This window comes from Myodes glareolus, chromosome 13 (assembly GCF_982192425.1).
Source record: "Myodes glareolus chromosome 13, mMyoGla1.1, whole genome shotgun sequence".
NCBI lineage: Eukaryota > Metazoa > Chordata > Mammalia > Rodentia > Cricetidae > Myodes > Myodes glareolus.
Window position 1 is genome coordinate 33705641 of NC_142038.1, and position 17468 is coordinate 33723108.

Below are 17468 nucleotides of genomic sequence, written 5' to 3' on the forward strand. Positions count from 1 at the left end.
TGTAGCGAGGTGACTATCTGTTTGCCAGGGTGTTACAGTGTTCTGGCCAAAGACTTGGCTTTTATCATGCCTGACCATTAGATGCCTGAGACAGTTGTCTTTTGTTTGTTTGTTTGTTTTAGTTCTTACTTTCCCATGCATCCTTTGAATCTCATTTCGTTGGTAAACTGGTTTTAATTTATTGCCTAGGGCAGGAAGCTTCTGAAAGTGAAAGTGGATGGCTGGGTGAATCATTACTTTCAGATGGCAGGTGAATGGTTAGATTTCCAAGTGTGTGTGTGGGGAGGGACTAGAGGAGCTTTCTGATTAAGTCAAAGTTCTCATGTCTTAATATGTTTAGATAGTTAATTTTGAAAATATTTCTATTCCCGAATATAAAATATAATTTCAGATCTGGTTAACATTTCCTGCACATTTATAGAAAGTGTTGTATCATCTGGAGCACCAACATTTGTCCACACCCACACCGTTTTCACTGCTTACAAGCCAGTCAAGATTTTCTCTTTCTCACATTTTATGTTTAATGATAAGGAAAGCCACAGTCAATAATAAGATATTGACAAAAAAAAATTAAGCTCCGGGAATCATAGTAATAAGATGATAACATTTACTCTATTAGCAGATACATCCAAGAAATGCTATTGTATCAACCCACGTGTTTTCTGTCAGAAATACAAGAAAAGGTAACAATAATTCAATCTAAGAGTCCTTTTAATCACTTGGTCCTGGGACAGAATAATTTCACATGTACTCACAAACACACACGCGTGCACGCACACACACACGCACACACACACACACAAGTCTAAGATCTGTTGAGAGACTCAAGATATTTTAGAGGATTGAGGAGAAGCAACTATTATTTTTGGAACAGCTTTCTCCTCTACAAGGGTGATGCAAAAATAAATGATCTCAAAATTGTCTTCTAGGCTTAATTTTTTTCCAAATTGGTACTGTATATATTAGCATATAAAAACATACAATTATGATCAAGTATTATTTTATATTCTGTATTTCTGTAGATCAGAAATTGGTGGTTTGTTTCTATTTCCTGCCCCAGAAATGTACAGCAAATCCAATGTCAGCATGTAAATAAGGCTAGCGATTAGAGCTGTAATTATTTATCTTTTCTCCATTAAAACCTCAGTCTTCTCTTTTAGTCATTGGTGCAGAATTGATGTGGAAGAAGCTCCGCTGTTGATAGCTTGGATGGAACAGACACCACAGGCGAACGGTGTGCGCATGCGCAGCTGACTTGCCTCCCGCAAGCCCTGAGGATCTCTTTCCAGGAGGAGTTTCATTTTCTTGGCTTATTCAGGAGTCGGTCTCAGCTTATACGGATTCCTTGCTAAGGTGGAGCCATATCCCTGGGGGTTTAGTTTGTACAAGTTACTGTATTTCTGGCTTTGCTCTTCGCTGCCAACCGGGTTGCCGGGACAGTCTCTAAGGACTTTGGAGCCCTGAACGGATTTGATAAGGGTTTCTTCTTAAACTCAGACGTTAACACACAAATCAGAGGGCTTTGGTTCGGCGATGAATGTGTGGTTGGTACTTTACAGGAAGGATATTGTGCATATAAGCCATGAAAATGGCTGCAGGGCCAGAAGTCTACAGTCACATGGAAATCAACGCAGACTGCATAATGGCCGCTAGTATTTTCTAAGTCTCAATTACACAGATCCTTCGCCTGAAGTCAACCTTAGAATGACAACCTCTCATGATAACCCAGTCATGGACCAGTGATCCAACCCCAAGGAGACAATCATGTATTAAAAGAAAAGAAAAAAAAAATCTCCATCCCTACAACTATACGGTCTCTCATATCAGGAAGAAAAAATGTCAAGGTCGTCTCAGGAAATGTGTAACTCAAACTTCCTTTCATTTGGAAGTGAGAGTGTTCAGAAACCTGACTCGTAGTCTCAAAGAGTGGTTCTCAACCTTCTGAACACTGTGACCCTTTGATAAAGTTCCTCATGCTGTGGTGACCTACGGCCATAAAATTTTATTGCAACTTCATAACTTTAATTTTCTACCGTAATGAGTCATAATGTAAATAATATGTGACCTCCCTCCCCAGGGGTCAAGACCTACAGAGTGAGAACCACTGCTCTGAAAGAACAAAACTCAGATATGTCCAGCCTCTTTACTAGCCTGATAACCTCGTTTGAGATTAAAGTTTTAAAATGGAATCTTTCTTGCCTAGTAATTACTTTCTAAGCTGCTGTATCCTCTGTCTTGACCTGAACCCCCAGCAATTCTATTCCACGATTAATAGGAAATACAACAAAAATGCAACTAAAGTCATCAGCACTCTCTATGTGCGCTAGTTAGGCATGTACCATTGGCGATTTCATCCTTGGGATAAACATGGAAAACATTTTGTTTGCAGGGTGTTGGGCCTAGGAAAGGTCCTACATTAGTGAGGTGCAAACGCTTGCCGCTTGCCGCTGTGGGTGAGGAATGGGGACCTTGGCAAAGCATCCCAGGGCCAGGTGATTCGCCAGGTGATTCCCTGGTGAGTTAGGATGTCCTTTGCACCTTACTCTTTTTTTTTTAATTTTTTATTTTTAATTTTTTTAAGATTTATTTATTTATTATGTATGCAGTGTTCTTTCTGCATGTGTGTCTACAGACCAGAAGAGGGCACCAGATCTCATTACAGATGGTTGCGAGCCACCGTGTGGTTGCTGGGAATTGAACTCAGGACCTCTGGAAGAACAGTCAGTGCTCTTAACCTCTGAGCCATCTCTCCAGCCCTGCACCTTACTCTTGCATTCCGACACCCTTCCTACCACATTACCTTTCTCTGCATTAGCTAACTTCCTTGTTTCTACATCTGTACAGCTCACTCTGGAGGTGGGGATGGGGAGCAAGGTCCAGAAAAGAACGAGATAAACCATGGGGAAATACAGAAGTGGTTTATGTTTGGACATTAAATCTCAGTGCAATATGGTTTCTAACGCCGGCTTCCCTTGATGGAGAATTTACGGGACTTCTACTAGAGCAGCCCATTGAACTCACTTCTGCCTTTCCGACTTCTTTTAGTGTTCCAGAAACTGCTGCCAGCTTTAGCCGCCGACCCTGGCGCTCTCATCCTTGCATCACCAGTAGCCAGGTTTGCTTTTCTCTGGAAACCCCCTGGTGTCATAAAACAACCGGCAAAATATGATTTTCAGAAGGGCGCGTGCACCTAGGCCTTCCACGGAGCTCTCATGATTAGATCACTGCTGATTCTGCAGACACTATCTCCTTCAGTCCGCGGCTGTCATAGCGAGCCTCCGAACATCGGGTCTGTAGAGGAAGACACATGGCTTTTTTATTTGTTACAGTCTTGGTTTCTACCCTTATCTACACGAAAAGGAATCCTGGCCCCCATCTCACCCACAGGAGGTCTTCACGAACTCTATGACCAAATAATTACGTCATAACTACTTGCCTTGTCCGCTCATTTTTTTTTTAATTTTGTCTTCTCTGTACCAGCTGTAGGTGTTTGCTTTTGTTTTTGATTTTTCAATAGTTGAGTGGATCTCTTTAAAAGAAAAATTAACACCCACTTCCAATTCTTGGTTTAGTGCACTTTTCCTTCCTTCCTTTCTTTCTTCCTTCCTTCCTTCCTTCCTTCCTTCCTTCCTTCCTTCCTTCCTTTCTTTCTTTCTTTCTTTCTTTTTTTAATTTCACAACTTTGATTCTGAAAGGCCTCCTCAGGCCTTGTCTGACCCGGACGTTGAAAGCCCTGGCGCTTGTCTCGAGAATTCCCCTTCTCTCACCTGCCATTTTCACCAGGCTCTTATTATCTACCACGTGAAATGCTGTGCGCTGATAGATATTGGCAGAATCTGGTTAAAATTCACTTCACATAGCTTGCTCTTACTTCAAAAGAACAAAGGTTTTATTTCTTTTTTCTTCTTTTTTTCCTTTTGGGCTTTTTTTCTCCCTCCCCTAAGAACAGAAAAACCAAGTCATCTTTGTGGTGTTAAGCAAGAAACTGGGTCTTTGTTTGAAAAGCAACATCTGATGTTTTCCTCTTTTCAGCTGAAAACAACCGGGCACTTCTGCTAGATGCAGCAGGCAGCCCCACACCGAGCCTTGGGATTTTGTCGTGTCGAGCGCTGCTGACAGCTGACAAACTGCCGTGTGAGGGGGATTCTTGGCCTTGCAAAATTCCTGAGCCCACCAGGTTTTTGATTTGTTGTTGTTGTTGTTGTTGTTGTTGTTGTTGTTTGGCCTCTGTTCTTCTGTCAGGAATCCACCTCAGGGTAGCTCAGCTCGGCCCCGCCCCAGGCGAAGCCCTTAGTGCTGGCCCCACCCCCTTCTAGCCCTCCGTTGAGTGGCAGCCTCAGCAGCCTTGCGGGCTCACAGAATCCATTACTGCTCCCTCTGCCAGAGGCTCACTAAATTTCCAGCCAATTCCCTATCACAGGAGTTCAGCCCATAAATAATCATTGAACATTTGATCTGTGAGGAAAGCATAAAAACCCAACGAACACAATGGCCAAGTCATTGAAAGCAATCGGAGTATTTTGTCCTGATTGATTGACACGCACAGGACTTAAATTAAGCATCCAAAATGAAGACAATAAAATTAATTATTGCTTAGGGTAGGAGCCTGGGCCCTGAGCTCCGCCGCCTTCCTTTTCTCAGTGCTCTGCATTACCATGGGTCAGCAGTCAGAACACCTCTAACGTCTAGCACATAAACCATCGTCGAAGAAGCGCTTCACTTGCTTAGCGCCATCTGTCACTTAAAGAGAGCTTGTGTTTGAATTCCACTGCCGTCAAGATCATAAAAGGCTAAATTTTGACTTGGATTCTGGAGAGGTCATGTGGGAAATGCTCCTGCAGTACTTTTTGATATGGATACTCTTTCCTTTCCTTCCTACAGAGAAAAAGATGGCGTCCTGCTCAAGATTACTCACACCTTGAATATAATCTCTATGCCACCTTCCAAGGGAGCCAGGACTGGTCATTTGGGAAAATGGGCACCGTCCATGCTTCACCATTCTCTTTACAAGTGTTTCTGTGTCGCCTGTGAAATTGTTGAAGCCAAATAAACAAACAAAATAAATAACAGACTGCACTTAACGTGCTTACAGAATTATAGGGTTTTGAGAGACGGCATGGCATCTCGCTGGAAGCCATAAAAACACCCCAGCTGCATCATAGTGTGCAGGAAATATATTGGTTTTACATTTTATAATTTCAAACTCTGTTGTCAACAGGCAACTTATGTTACTTTATATTCCACTCGTCACAGCCCGCCGTAATTCCTCATGGCAGGGCAAAGTAAAATCCATTCCTCTGCACTGACACTACTTATTGTTTTTTGTCTCCTATAGATGATTTGTGGCCCTGCTTGGAATTTTGGTAAGAAAGTACGTTTCCAAGAGCTTTTCTAAGCAGCAGCACAGTCTGCAGCCTGGGAGACTCGGTCTCTTAGGAAACAGCAACAGGCCATTTGGCTCTTTCTCACAGCCATTCACATGTCCTCTGTTCCTTTCAGCCAGGGCCCTTCAAGCCGCTCTTTGCAGAGAAATTCATCAAGCAGCTATTGACTCTGTTAATCCTCTTCCTGTGTGCCCAACAGCCTGCATCTGCCTCTGGCAGTCATGCGCGCCCTCGCCAGCCTCTCCTGAGGGCCCAGGTCATACTCGGTCCCATTCCACTTTATTGTTGATTCAGAGACGAGCAGGTCATAATTGTCAAGAGCAGGGAAGAGCTGACACCATTGTCCAGGAACCTTAGAAAGATCAGGAGCTCTGCCCGAGGTTCTGTGCTTCAGTGGCCTTGAATAACTCACCCAAACATGGACTATCAAAGTCATAAGAAGGGTCAGATGCTATTTCTTAGATTTGTACATCTACACTGAGGTATGTCTTCATGAAGCTTTTCTTTGGAGTCTCAATACATTGCCCATTTGGACAGGGCTGATTCTGCAGGAACTGAGTTTAGAATAGAAGGGGAGAGAGTGGGGGAATGGAGCTGGAAACTGTGGCTTTCATGGTAGATATTCTGTTTGGGGGCTCGGAGAGGTTCCAAAGAGTACAGCATGGTGTCTCACTCAGAAGACAGACAAATGCATTCTCCATGTGGTTTAAGGTCAAGTCAGTCCAGTCTAAAGCTGCCTTATAGTTAGCTAGGGAGCTGCCCTGAAAACTATGGTTGGGATGGAACTCAGTCTGTGTTTGTCTTACAGGTATGAAGACAAGTATGAAGAATTAGAGCCCACTGAAGAAAGCCAGACCAAGTGGCACACACTGTGATCCTAGCAACTGATGGGTACAGAGAGTCAGACCCTGGTACATGATGGCAGCCAGCCTAACCAAGTTGGTGAACATCAGGCCAATGAGAGTTCCTGTCTCAAAAATCAATGTTGAAGCAATCTGGGTACAACATATAAGATTTTCTTCTGCCCTCCCCCTACATAAACACAAACACACATGCATGCATGCACACTTGTTTGAGCATACATGTCCCAGTCACAGCCTATCATAAAGGGAAGTCGGGGAAAGAACTCAAGGCAGAAATCTGGAGGCAGGAACCGAAAAGGAGGCCACAGAGGAAAGCCAAGGAATGCCGACTACTGGCTTGCTGTCGGTGGCTTGTTCAGCCTGATTTTTGTAAACCATCCAGGAACACCCACCCAGAGGTGGCACTGTCCTCTGTGGGATGGGTCCACACTGTCAATCATTAATCAAGAAAATACCTCACAAGCTTACCCACCGGCCAGTATGGTGGGGGACATTTTCTCAACTGGGTTTTTCCTCTTCCCCAGTGACTCCAGCCTGTGCCATGTAGACATAAGCCCTAGCCAGCACAAGAGGCAACAAAAATATTCCAAATCGCAGCAGAAATTGTCATCTGAAAATAGTGTTGTTTCCTAAGAATACTTCTGTATATCCCTTTGAGTGATGGAGAATTACCAGTAGCAGGAAGCCTTGTTCTAAGCAACTTGAAATGTCAGCCATGCTCACATTAACCCTGTGAAGTGGGAGCTACTGTTCACCCATTTTATAGAAAAGAATATAAAGTCCAGGGAAGCTGAAGAAGTTGCTGAAGGTTACCCAGCAGCTATTAATGCGACTGGACTTGAAGTCCTTGCACTGGGTCCGTTGACACTCCCACGACCACCCACCACCACCACTGCTGCCACCACCAACCACCGCAAGTAATGGAACCCAGAGCCCTGACCATGCTAGGCAAGGGTTTCACCAGTGAACTACATCCCCACTTCACAGACCATGCCTAACCACTGCCTCCCAAATTATGGAGGCCCAAAAATGTGAGCCTATTTCCACGCTGACCAAAGATCAGAGAGTTGGAACTTACCTCTATTCCTTCAAAGTTATTGTGTTTCTACCTCAAACAAAGGACTCACCTAGGTTTAGAACAGAGGGTTCTGGTCTCTCAAGGTTATTGTCAACAGGTATGGCTAATAGCCAGACCTCGTATTTCAGAAATAGAGAAGTAGATATTTTTCTACCTCAAACAAAAGTCTAAGGATCCAACTAAGGTTCCTGTTCCCTTAAGGAGAATGTTTAACTACGGATGTAGCCTGTGACCTTCAATTGGTCTGTTCATTTCCTTGTATCATGTTAATGCAGTATTTTATCTTACTCCTACCTGTTGGGGTCATGGGTATTTTAAGCAATTGGAAATTAAACATGGGAGATTTCAGTATTTACTGGAACTCCCTCCCAATATTATTTTATGTTTTTCTCTCCTATTATTTTCATGTCTTTGTATTCTTTACTAATATTTCTAAATTTTAATGACCCTACCCTGGTGGGTGGCATTTTTGTCAAGGCTGGTCCCCGACACCAAATAACTACTGTGATATCCCCTTGCATCTTGTAAATCGCTCGTATATTGCTTATTTCCTAATAAATATCTCCTTATTTGTTGAAGTATTCATTTCTGGCAATAACTAAAAACAGTAACCCTTTCTTTTGAAGGTTTATTTTACTTTTGTCGATGTTCATGTCTGTAGGTATGTGTGTTGGGGGCATGTTCCAGTTGAGGCCAGAGGAGGACAACGAATCCTCTGGAACTGGAACTACCAGTGATTGTGAGATGTCGGATATAGATGCTAAGAACCAAACTCAGGTCCTCCGTAAGCAAAGTGCTCTCGGCTGCTGAACCATCTCTGCGCATGTGCGCAGCAACACACACCAATCTTCCTTCTTGAAATTAAACAGCGTTTATACTTTGAAATACAAGCAAAATTTGCTGCTTCCTTTTGAAGAGTCCTCCACCACTATATGGAATAAAGAGAAGCCGGTGTTTCTGGCAAATCAACAAAAGGAATGGTAAGCTCCGACTGGCTCCAAGCTTATCAAATACTTCGTAAACGCCTACTTTTTTCAAATAGTCCTATATATGTTTGGGCCCCGCATCTTTTTTCATGCTAACAACAGGAAAATGGGGTTTACTATTCCATGGCATAAGTTAGAAAATCTGCTTTCAACCGGAGGGCTATGCTTGCGGAGCCTGCATATTCCCCCTATCTCCACCTCCAGTGCCTCAAATCAGTTTAAGTTAGAAAGAAATGCCTGATTCTCCCAACCGACACTCCCCAGCTCACCTTAATTCAATGAAGGAATGTCATGCTAGGGATGTTGGGTTTCAATCTCTGGGGTGGGGGATTATTTAGTCTGCTTCTCCGGGAAACATGTTCCATTTTATTTCACTAATCTGAAGTAAGCAACTCATCTTTCCACACCACCCCATTTCCACTCCCCCCTCTGCACTGAAGCGGGTTTGCTGTGGCTGGTTTCTTCATCCTCTTGAAGAGAGATTTCATCAACTAATTGAACGGAGCACAGCAGAGCTAAAGACATACAACAATTTCACCACCAATGCCAGGCACGTTATCAGTGTCCTGATCTTTGGCCTTTGCTACTTTCAAGAGGTGTCCCAGGGGAAATCTCTCCCTGGAATGCTAATCTGTTGCTTCTCTGACCTTCTACACATGTACCACATTATTATTACAACCCGAATGCTTCTCCTTTCACGCTGTCATTTTAACAATGGAACCATCCTGGCAATTCGTCTTTTGACTGGAAGGTGGGAACAAAGAGCATGGGCGCCGAGTGGCATCAGATTGGCTAATGGTATTGTTTAAAATGCAATAACATTGCTCTTCTGAAATCCACCCAGATTTCAAATGATATGTCGCGCCTGTGGGATGCGCCGCGACAATTAGCTACTGGTGATTCATCAAAGAGCCTCCGTGTGGGGATTTTCTGTTTAGCTTTTTGTTTCCACATGCTCTTGGAACATAAATTAGTCCTGGAACTGGATCGGTGTGGATTTATCACCCACGTTTCCTGTCTTTACCCCCTTTCTTCTTTCATCCGGCAGATGTTTGTTTCATGTACGGATTTATTGGAAGTGGTGTGAGGGTCTGAAAATGCTCAACAAGACTGAAAACCCAACTCTTTAAGACATCTCAGATATCAAATGCCACCTCCCCTTCATCTGGCCCTTCTTTGGACCACCCTATGGCATAGCCCCTTGCCTGCTCGTGTCCACTCCCTTCACGTTGATTTATTTTCCCTTACTCTATCATACAGTTGGTTGGAATATTTAATCCTGGAATAAATTGGAAGTAGCCTCCACGTTCCAGATGTGAAGTTCAGCAGTAGTCTGCTCACTGCTGTCCCTGGGGGGACAAGGACAGTACCTGGTTCAGAGTAGGTGACCCTTGTATTCCTTTGAGAGATGCTTAGACAAGAGAGATTATAAAGGGAGCCACAGGAGATACCAAAAAGAAAAGAAAAGAAAAGAAAAGAAAAGAAAAGAAAAGAAAAGAAAAGAAAAGAAAAGAAGAGGTGATGTCACACAGAACCATGTGACAACATGTGACAAGGATACTGTGATAGTCAGGGACAGAAGTCAGGCGGGAAGAGCACATTAGGTCATTGGAAAAAACAATACATGGCAAGAGAACCGTTAAGGATGTTAAGGAAGCTTGAGTCATTGTGAGGGGCTATGGACAAAAGGATGGGCCTTGGCTGGTGGGCTGAGACCCTGAGATGATTCAAACACAGAAACGGTGCCTTCTGGTGCCTAGGGATTATCTAGAGCAGTGTTTCTCAACCCTGCTAATACTGCGACCCTTTAATACATCTCCTCATGCTGCAGTGATTCCCGACCACAAAATTATTTTCATTGCAACCCCTAATGGGGTTGAGACCCACAGGTTGAGAATCACTGGTCCAGTAGCTATGGAAAGATTTGAAGCTAGTTAGCCTACCCACACACTGAAGGCGAGATCTAGTGGGTCCCCTGAGCAATCTATCCCATCCACAGCCAGAAATAGTTTTGTTGTTTGGTTTTTTAATAAAATTCATAATGTCAGGGTTAGGAGAGGTGCTCGGCAATTAAGAGCACTAGCTGCTCTTTCAGAGGACCTGGGTTCAGCTCCCAGCACCGACATGAAGACTATCAACCATCTATTACTCCAGTTACAGTAGATCTGATTCTGTCTTCTAACCTCTCTGGGTAGGGCATGCACATGCTGTACTTATATACATGCAAGCAAAACACTCATATAAATAGAATAATAATTAATTTAAGAAGTTGTAATATTACGGTACAGAAATATTGGCAGTAGTCTTGACTTGGTAGATTCTCAGAAAGATTAATATCTTTTGTGTGGTCGAGACTTTCCCATGGATACAGTCAGGTTCCTACTGAGACACATGACCTGCAAAGACCAGGAACAGGAGACAAGCCTTTGTCATACCCGCCCGGCGACCAAAGGGGAAAACTATTAAATACAATGTCCTGTTCCTCTATAGCTCAGATATACTATCTGCAGCATTTGAGAAATGTACCATTAGGAAGCCATGGTCCATTTTACATATTTCTTGCTATCTTTTATATCTTGTCTCCATATTCATGAGTGTAGGTAGGAAGTAACCGATGTTTATTTTGAACTAGTCCATGTCAGAGGCCAGGAAGAACTAAAGCGATCGCAGATCAAGCTAAACCAAAGACTCTCAATAACAAGTGTTTCCTTCAACCAGCTGACACTGCGTGTTCTTGGGTGTGCAGGCACACCTGTGTCGTCAAGCCCTGCTCAAATTACTCTGACAGAGCTAGCAAAAAAATAAATTTTTTAATTTTTATTTTATGCACATCTCCTTACCCCACTTGCGAAAGCCCCAAGCAGAGCCAGTATTGTGACCTACACTTCCCTATGCTCATGTAAGACAATGCAGTTTTGTAGCATCCTTTAGCACCTGAAAGGGTTTTCAAAATTGGCAGCCACAGTAAGTAACTCTTCCTGCAATTGGCAGGAAGAGCTTCAAGCTAGAGTGATGTAGGAAAGGCAGGTGAGACATCTCCCTTGGATGTCCCAGCAACTGCTCTTATTTTCCTGCTCTTCTGAGAAGATGACCGATCTTTATTGGCAAATTTGATAATGACTGTATTGATGTAACAGCACTCTCAGTTGCTATGGAGCTCAATAATGCAATCTTAACTGGTAGATGGCATGGATCAGGAATGAGATCATGAAAAGATAAAGTTTGTGATCCTCTGGTTATATTTAAAATCCACCTTTTAGTTATCTTAAAGTTTTGTGGATTTCTCTTTCTTTCTTTCTTTCTTTCTTTCTGATTATTTGGGGGTTTTTGTTTGTTTGTTTGTCTTTTTCAGACAGGGCTTCTCTGTGTGTAGTCCTGACTGTCCTCTAACTCATTCTGTAGACCAGGCTGACCTTGAACCCACAGAGATCTGCCTGTCTCTGCTGCCCAAGTGCTGGAGATTCATTTATTTTATTTTATCTGTATGAGAGTTTGCATATGTGTGAGTGAGTGAGTGTGTGTGTGTGTGTGTGTGTGTGTGTGTGTGTGTGTGTGCTGTGTTAGTGCCTGGTACCCACAAAGGCCAGAATTGAACCCCGAATGCCTTCAGACTGGAGTTATAGATGGTTGTAAGCTATCATGTGGATGCTGGGAACTGAACCTGGGTCTCCTGCAAAAACAGCAAGTGTGATCAACTGCTGAACCATCTCTCCAATTTCCTTATTTTATTTTATTTTTTTTGGAATGTTTGCTTTTCATCTCTTGTAATCTTCTGAAATATGAAGTAAAATGTTTGAGGAAAAGGTGATCTCCAAATACTTTTCCCTAAAAATAAGAAAAGTTTCAAACAGAATCCTTGGGTTAGTGAGCAAGTGACCTGGGAACTACTTGGGAAAGAAAGAAATCCTGTCATGAGTTCAAGTTAAGCATCTCAAAGAAAGAAATGCAGAAGCTAAAGGAAAATACCAATGCCAGTCCCTTCTTCCACTCCTGGGAGGAATTTCACACCCATTTGAATTTATCACAGTGGGTTGCATGGCTGACAGAGCCTTCTTTGAGTGTGGAATTAAAGGAGGTGGTTGCTATCCTCAAAGACTGTCAGGGGGAGCAAAGAGGAAATGCTGTCCCCAGCCTCAGGGACTTTTTTTCCTAAGCAGGAGCTTCTTCTTTCAGTTCTTCCCCCAATACTCACTTTGCTGAGTTATTGCTTTTAATCTCTATTGTTAGCTCTCTCTAAAGAAATCTGTTTTTTAAAAAATGTAACGGCACATCCCCAAGTGCCTTAAACTGGCATAGAAAGCTGCGAATTTCTGCCTCATCTCAATGCAAATGAAATTGTTCAGACCAACTCTTTATTCAAGGGAGACAGACATACGGAAAGAGTTGTTTCGACTGGCCCTTCTTCAGGAATGAACTAGAATTCCTCGATTTCAGCTTCCTGTTTCCCACTCAAAAAAATGTGTGAGGTTAAAAAAAAATCCAGGATGGGGGGATAGACTTTAAAATTTGGCTCTTGCATGAGCATTTGGAAAAACTGGAAAGACCAAAGTGATACCACTATACAATAAGACTTTGTTTTTAAAACCCTAAGTCTCTGAATTATTAATTCATTCAGTGCTATCGTTTAAGACTATGTGATCCTCCTCTATTATCCCCCTCACCCAAGGTGGGATCATGGAAAAAACAAACAAACAAACAAAAAAAACCATGGTGCTTCTGGGAGGTGCTTAGCTAGGGGGAAAGAGGTGGTTCACTATATTGAATAGGATTAAGTTTCACGTATGTAGCATCAGGTCTTTCTAACTCTTCTAGCCTGGTAGTACACACCAGAAGATACACAGTACCAGCCCTTACCTCATACTGTGTTTGCTTGTACCTTGTCTTAAATGCCTCAGCCTTCATAGTCACGAAAATACTATGCAACTTATACTAATCAACATTTTAAAATTACCAAGCCTATAGCATTTAATGCACCAAAAGTGAACCAAGACAGTCAGCATATGCTATTTGAACATCCCTTACGTATGGGCTATAGTTTTAAACTCTACCTAATCACCGCCATGTAGACTGGGCACTTGAAGATTCTCTGTGTATCTGTTTAGCCCCAGGAATACCTGAGTCACCCATACAAGTTAAGTGTTGTCCCTAACCCGGGCTGTGGATCTTACTTACCCTTTCATTTCAGTTCTGTGGGGTACAATATTTTATTTGTGTTTTGACAATAAAGCTTATCTGATGATCAGAGTGTGGAGCTAGCCACCAGTTAGCCATAGAGGCCATGCAGTGGTGGCCCACGCCTTTCATTCCAGCTCTCAAGATGAATGAGAGACGATCTCTGGGTTACACAAGATGGATACAGAGAACAATGTAAGGTGGGAGGAGACAGGAGCTCAAAGCATTCAGTCGTCTGAGGACTTGTAGAGACGGGCTACCCCATTCAGTCTGAGGTTTTCGTAGAGGTAAGACTAGTGGCTGGCTGCTCTGCTTCTCTGACCTTTCAACTTTCACACACTAATATCTGACTCTGGGTTTTTATTATTAAGATCAATTAGGAATTGAGCTACACAATTCTTAACTTGTTATATGACTACAGTAAAATAATTGAGTGGGAAAACTTTGTAAGGAAAAAAAAACATGTTTTAGTTTATATCTTTGAGGCCTAAAAATACAAACAGTATGACACAGGCTTTGCCAAGGTTCTCATGGACTATGGTGGTGAAAGAACAGGAAAAACATAGAAAGATCACCCCCAACGACAAATAGGAAGTCAGCCAGCCAGCTAGACAGACAACCTCAAGTCCCACAATCCCTTTCTGTCCCACACACTCTTAATTGTCTTCAGATGGATTTCCCACTGGGCCTCATCTTTGAGAGAAAGAGATAAACCTCTGGCTGTGTTTGTGAGAGAGTTTCTAGCTTGGGTTCACTGAGTTGGGAAGACTCATCATGCATTGTGGGCTAAACCATCCCATGGGCTGGGATGTTGGGCTGCATTCAAAGAAGGAGCAGACTGAGCGTGAGTACTCTTGTGCTTCCTAAATGTGATCACAACATGACTAGCCAGCTGCAGGAAGTTGGTACCAGGCTGTGATTCATAGGCCTTTGGTGTGTGTGCAAGGAGAACACGGGGGAGTTTGGAGCATCGTGCTGCTGAAGTCCTAGGATGCTGTAAGAGCAACTTAGACATTCTGACTGGAGTTTCAAAAAACAAAAGACAAAGAGAACTGTGGACAGCAAAGGCCAAGATCATGAGATTGTAAAGGGGGATAAGAGCTCTATACACAAACGGGCCAGAGGCTCTTCCCATTGTATTCTGGCAAAGATTCTGGTTGCATTCTGCTTATGTCCTAAGACTGGAGTGAAGCTGAATTCAAAGATAATAAGCTAATTTGTTTGAAAGAGGAAACCTTTATAAAGGAGAGCACTCAAGCCATGTTATGCTCGCTGCTCCTATCCAGGTATAGAATGAAAGGCAGCAACAGGTGAGGCAAAGAGGATGTGGAAAATGTACAGTCTGTTAGATAAGGAGAGAGTTCAAAGATCAGGACAAGGCAGGTACTGGAAATGCAGTTTTAATGCTTAAAATGATTATATTGAAGAGAAACTTACTGCACTACACTGGGACCATGGGAAAGGTGCCCTGAGGGCAAGACACCATCCATCAAAGGTCCCATCTTACGAAATTCATTGGAAAGTAGAGATCCTAAAAGGAACACCAGTGGAGAGGTTTCCTGTCTGATACCCACCACATCGAGAAATACTTCTCCAGAGCCAGCCTGCCTGGAAGGTACATGAAGGCTGATGCCTCTGTGGTACCAAAGAAGCAGGCAGCAGAACTCAGCAGAAGCAACCATGTTACGGCGCTTGTACAGAAATGATGGATGTGAGCGTAAGGGCATCATAGAGTCTTAGTCCAATGATCCAAAAGCCTTACTAATCCAATCAGTATGTCTCAGGGATGAGTTCCTTGAAAAGAGGACCTAAGAGGCCACGGCATGAGCTGTGAAGGGGAAGCATAAGCTACATTGGAGACTCCAAAATGTTGGTGAAGCCAGGGCCATGAGACACTCACCAAGCAGAGCTGTCTGAACTCAGGGGAGATGACCCAAGAGAGGTTGTATGTAGGGCAAGTGGCAGAGCTCAAGAGAAGGGTTGTATAAGCCCTCTGTGGGCAAGATGATTTCATCAAACACCCCAAGGACTGATATTTTTTTTTTCCTGCTGGATTTTAGTCTCGCCTTGGTTCAATTTTTCTTTGCCATGCTTCCTCTCTTCTCTTTTGGGATGAGAATGCTTATTCTGTGCTATCATATCATGGAGGTATACAAGTTGTTTTTTGACGTTTGTCATCTGAGACAGTTCGTTCATCTCCCAGCTGCCCAGACCCAAATAATCACCCAGAAACTATATTAATTACAACACTGGCTGATGGCTTAGGCATATTTCTAGCTAGTTCTTACATCTTAAATTAACCCATTCCATTAATCTGTGTATCACCACGAGGCTGTGGCCTACCAATAAGGTTCCAGCATCCTTCTCCTTTGGCAGTTACTTGGCATATCCTTGACACTGCCTACTCTCTCTCTCTCTCTGTTCAGATTTCCTGCCTGGCTTTACTCCACTAAGCATTAGCTGAAAAACTTTTTTCATCAACCAATAAAGCAACACATACACAGAAGGACATGCCACATCAACCTGAACTTTGCAGTTATAATTTTGAAGACTGCTGGAATAGTTAAAGACTATGGGGACTTTTGAAGTTGAACTGGCTGTATTTTACATTATAGGAATGTCATAAGCCTGTAGGGGGAAGTGGGGATAGGCATGTCACACCTTAGAAGTGTTAACTTTGGTTATCAGTTTGACAAGAAGTGGACTTGTAGTGGTTAATATTGTCAACTTGTCATGATCTAGAATCACCTGAGAGTTAAAAAAAATTAGCCTCTGAGATAGTTTCTAGACTGGGGTAATTGAAAGAGGAAGTATTCCTTAACTGTGGGTGACACCGTTGCATGGACTGAGCCCCAGAATTCACCTCTTTGTTTCCTGCAGATGCGATGTGACCAGCTGCTGCCTCAAGCCCCTGACGCCATGACTTCCCTGCCATAGCGAACTGAACTCTCAACCTCTCCAGAAAAATAAAGCCTTCCTTACATGCTTTGTCAGGTCTTTGCTCCAGAAGTGACAAAAGTAACCAATGCAAGTGATAAGGAAACATCTACCACACTGCAGAGACCGTATTTATCCCTTACTCCTCCTGTAGGAAAGCACTCTGAACATAGAGGTTGAAAACAACCCAATTTTTCTTACAGTTCTGGAGATCAGAAACAGGATCTTATGCTTTTGGAAGCATAAGATCCAAAACAGGATCTTATGCAGTCAGAACTGAGTCTTCACACAGTCACCTCCCTCATACAAGACGTACGGTAGAGTTCACTCTTCGACGTTTTCCTGTATCTATAGGCTGCTTATGTTCCTTTCCTCACTCACGTTTTCACGCCCACTCCCAGTTTGACCCTTTCATTCTTGCTCTCCCCTAATCCATCCTTAGGTATCCATTCTACTTTTCCTTCCCTGGGATCCAGTTCCCCTTAGTGGGATTTGGGGAATCTCTAATGTACCAGAAATGTGTCCCCTAATACAATTCCATTGAAAATGTTGTGGGCTGCCTGTAGGTTGTTTTGGACCTCATACTCCACTAAAAGAAACCCACAACTATAAATACATGAGAAAGTCCTTCAGTACTCTTCCGTTTCTATCAAAACACCTAAAAAGCAAGACTCTTACCGTGCTGCAGCCTATGTCACTTGCGTGAGAAGGCAAGAACCGTGAAATACAACCTTAATCTCATTAGGTTGCTGAATATTAACCTGGATGATCTTGCTGAGGTCTTAAGAAATTGTAATTAGGCACTCAGTGCTTTTTTGTAAGCCAAGTTTTATCTTTGTATCATGTTTGACTGACAGTGCTCATTTCTCTCGATTAGTCTGCTATTTGGGGTAGTCAATAATTTTCAAAAACCATTTAGTTACAGATGCCAGACAGCACCTAAAGCACCAGGTGTTGACAGAGTTTTTCTGTCCTGCCAGCAGCTCCCCAAAAAAGCACACCGAGGCTAATATTAATTACAATTGCTCGGCTGATAACGCAGGCTAGT

The 17468-nt window shown here is 43.0% G+C and overlaps 1 pseudogene; it reads right to left on the reverse strand.

Annotated features, from left to right (window-relative positions):
• The window catches only part of LOC125390496 (glyceraldehyde-3-phosphate dehydrogenase pseudogene), a 28448-nt pseudogene extending 23747 nt beyond the window's left edge, over window positions 1-4701 (reverse strand).
• Between the last annotated feature and the right edge of the window lie 12767 nt (window positions 4702-17468).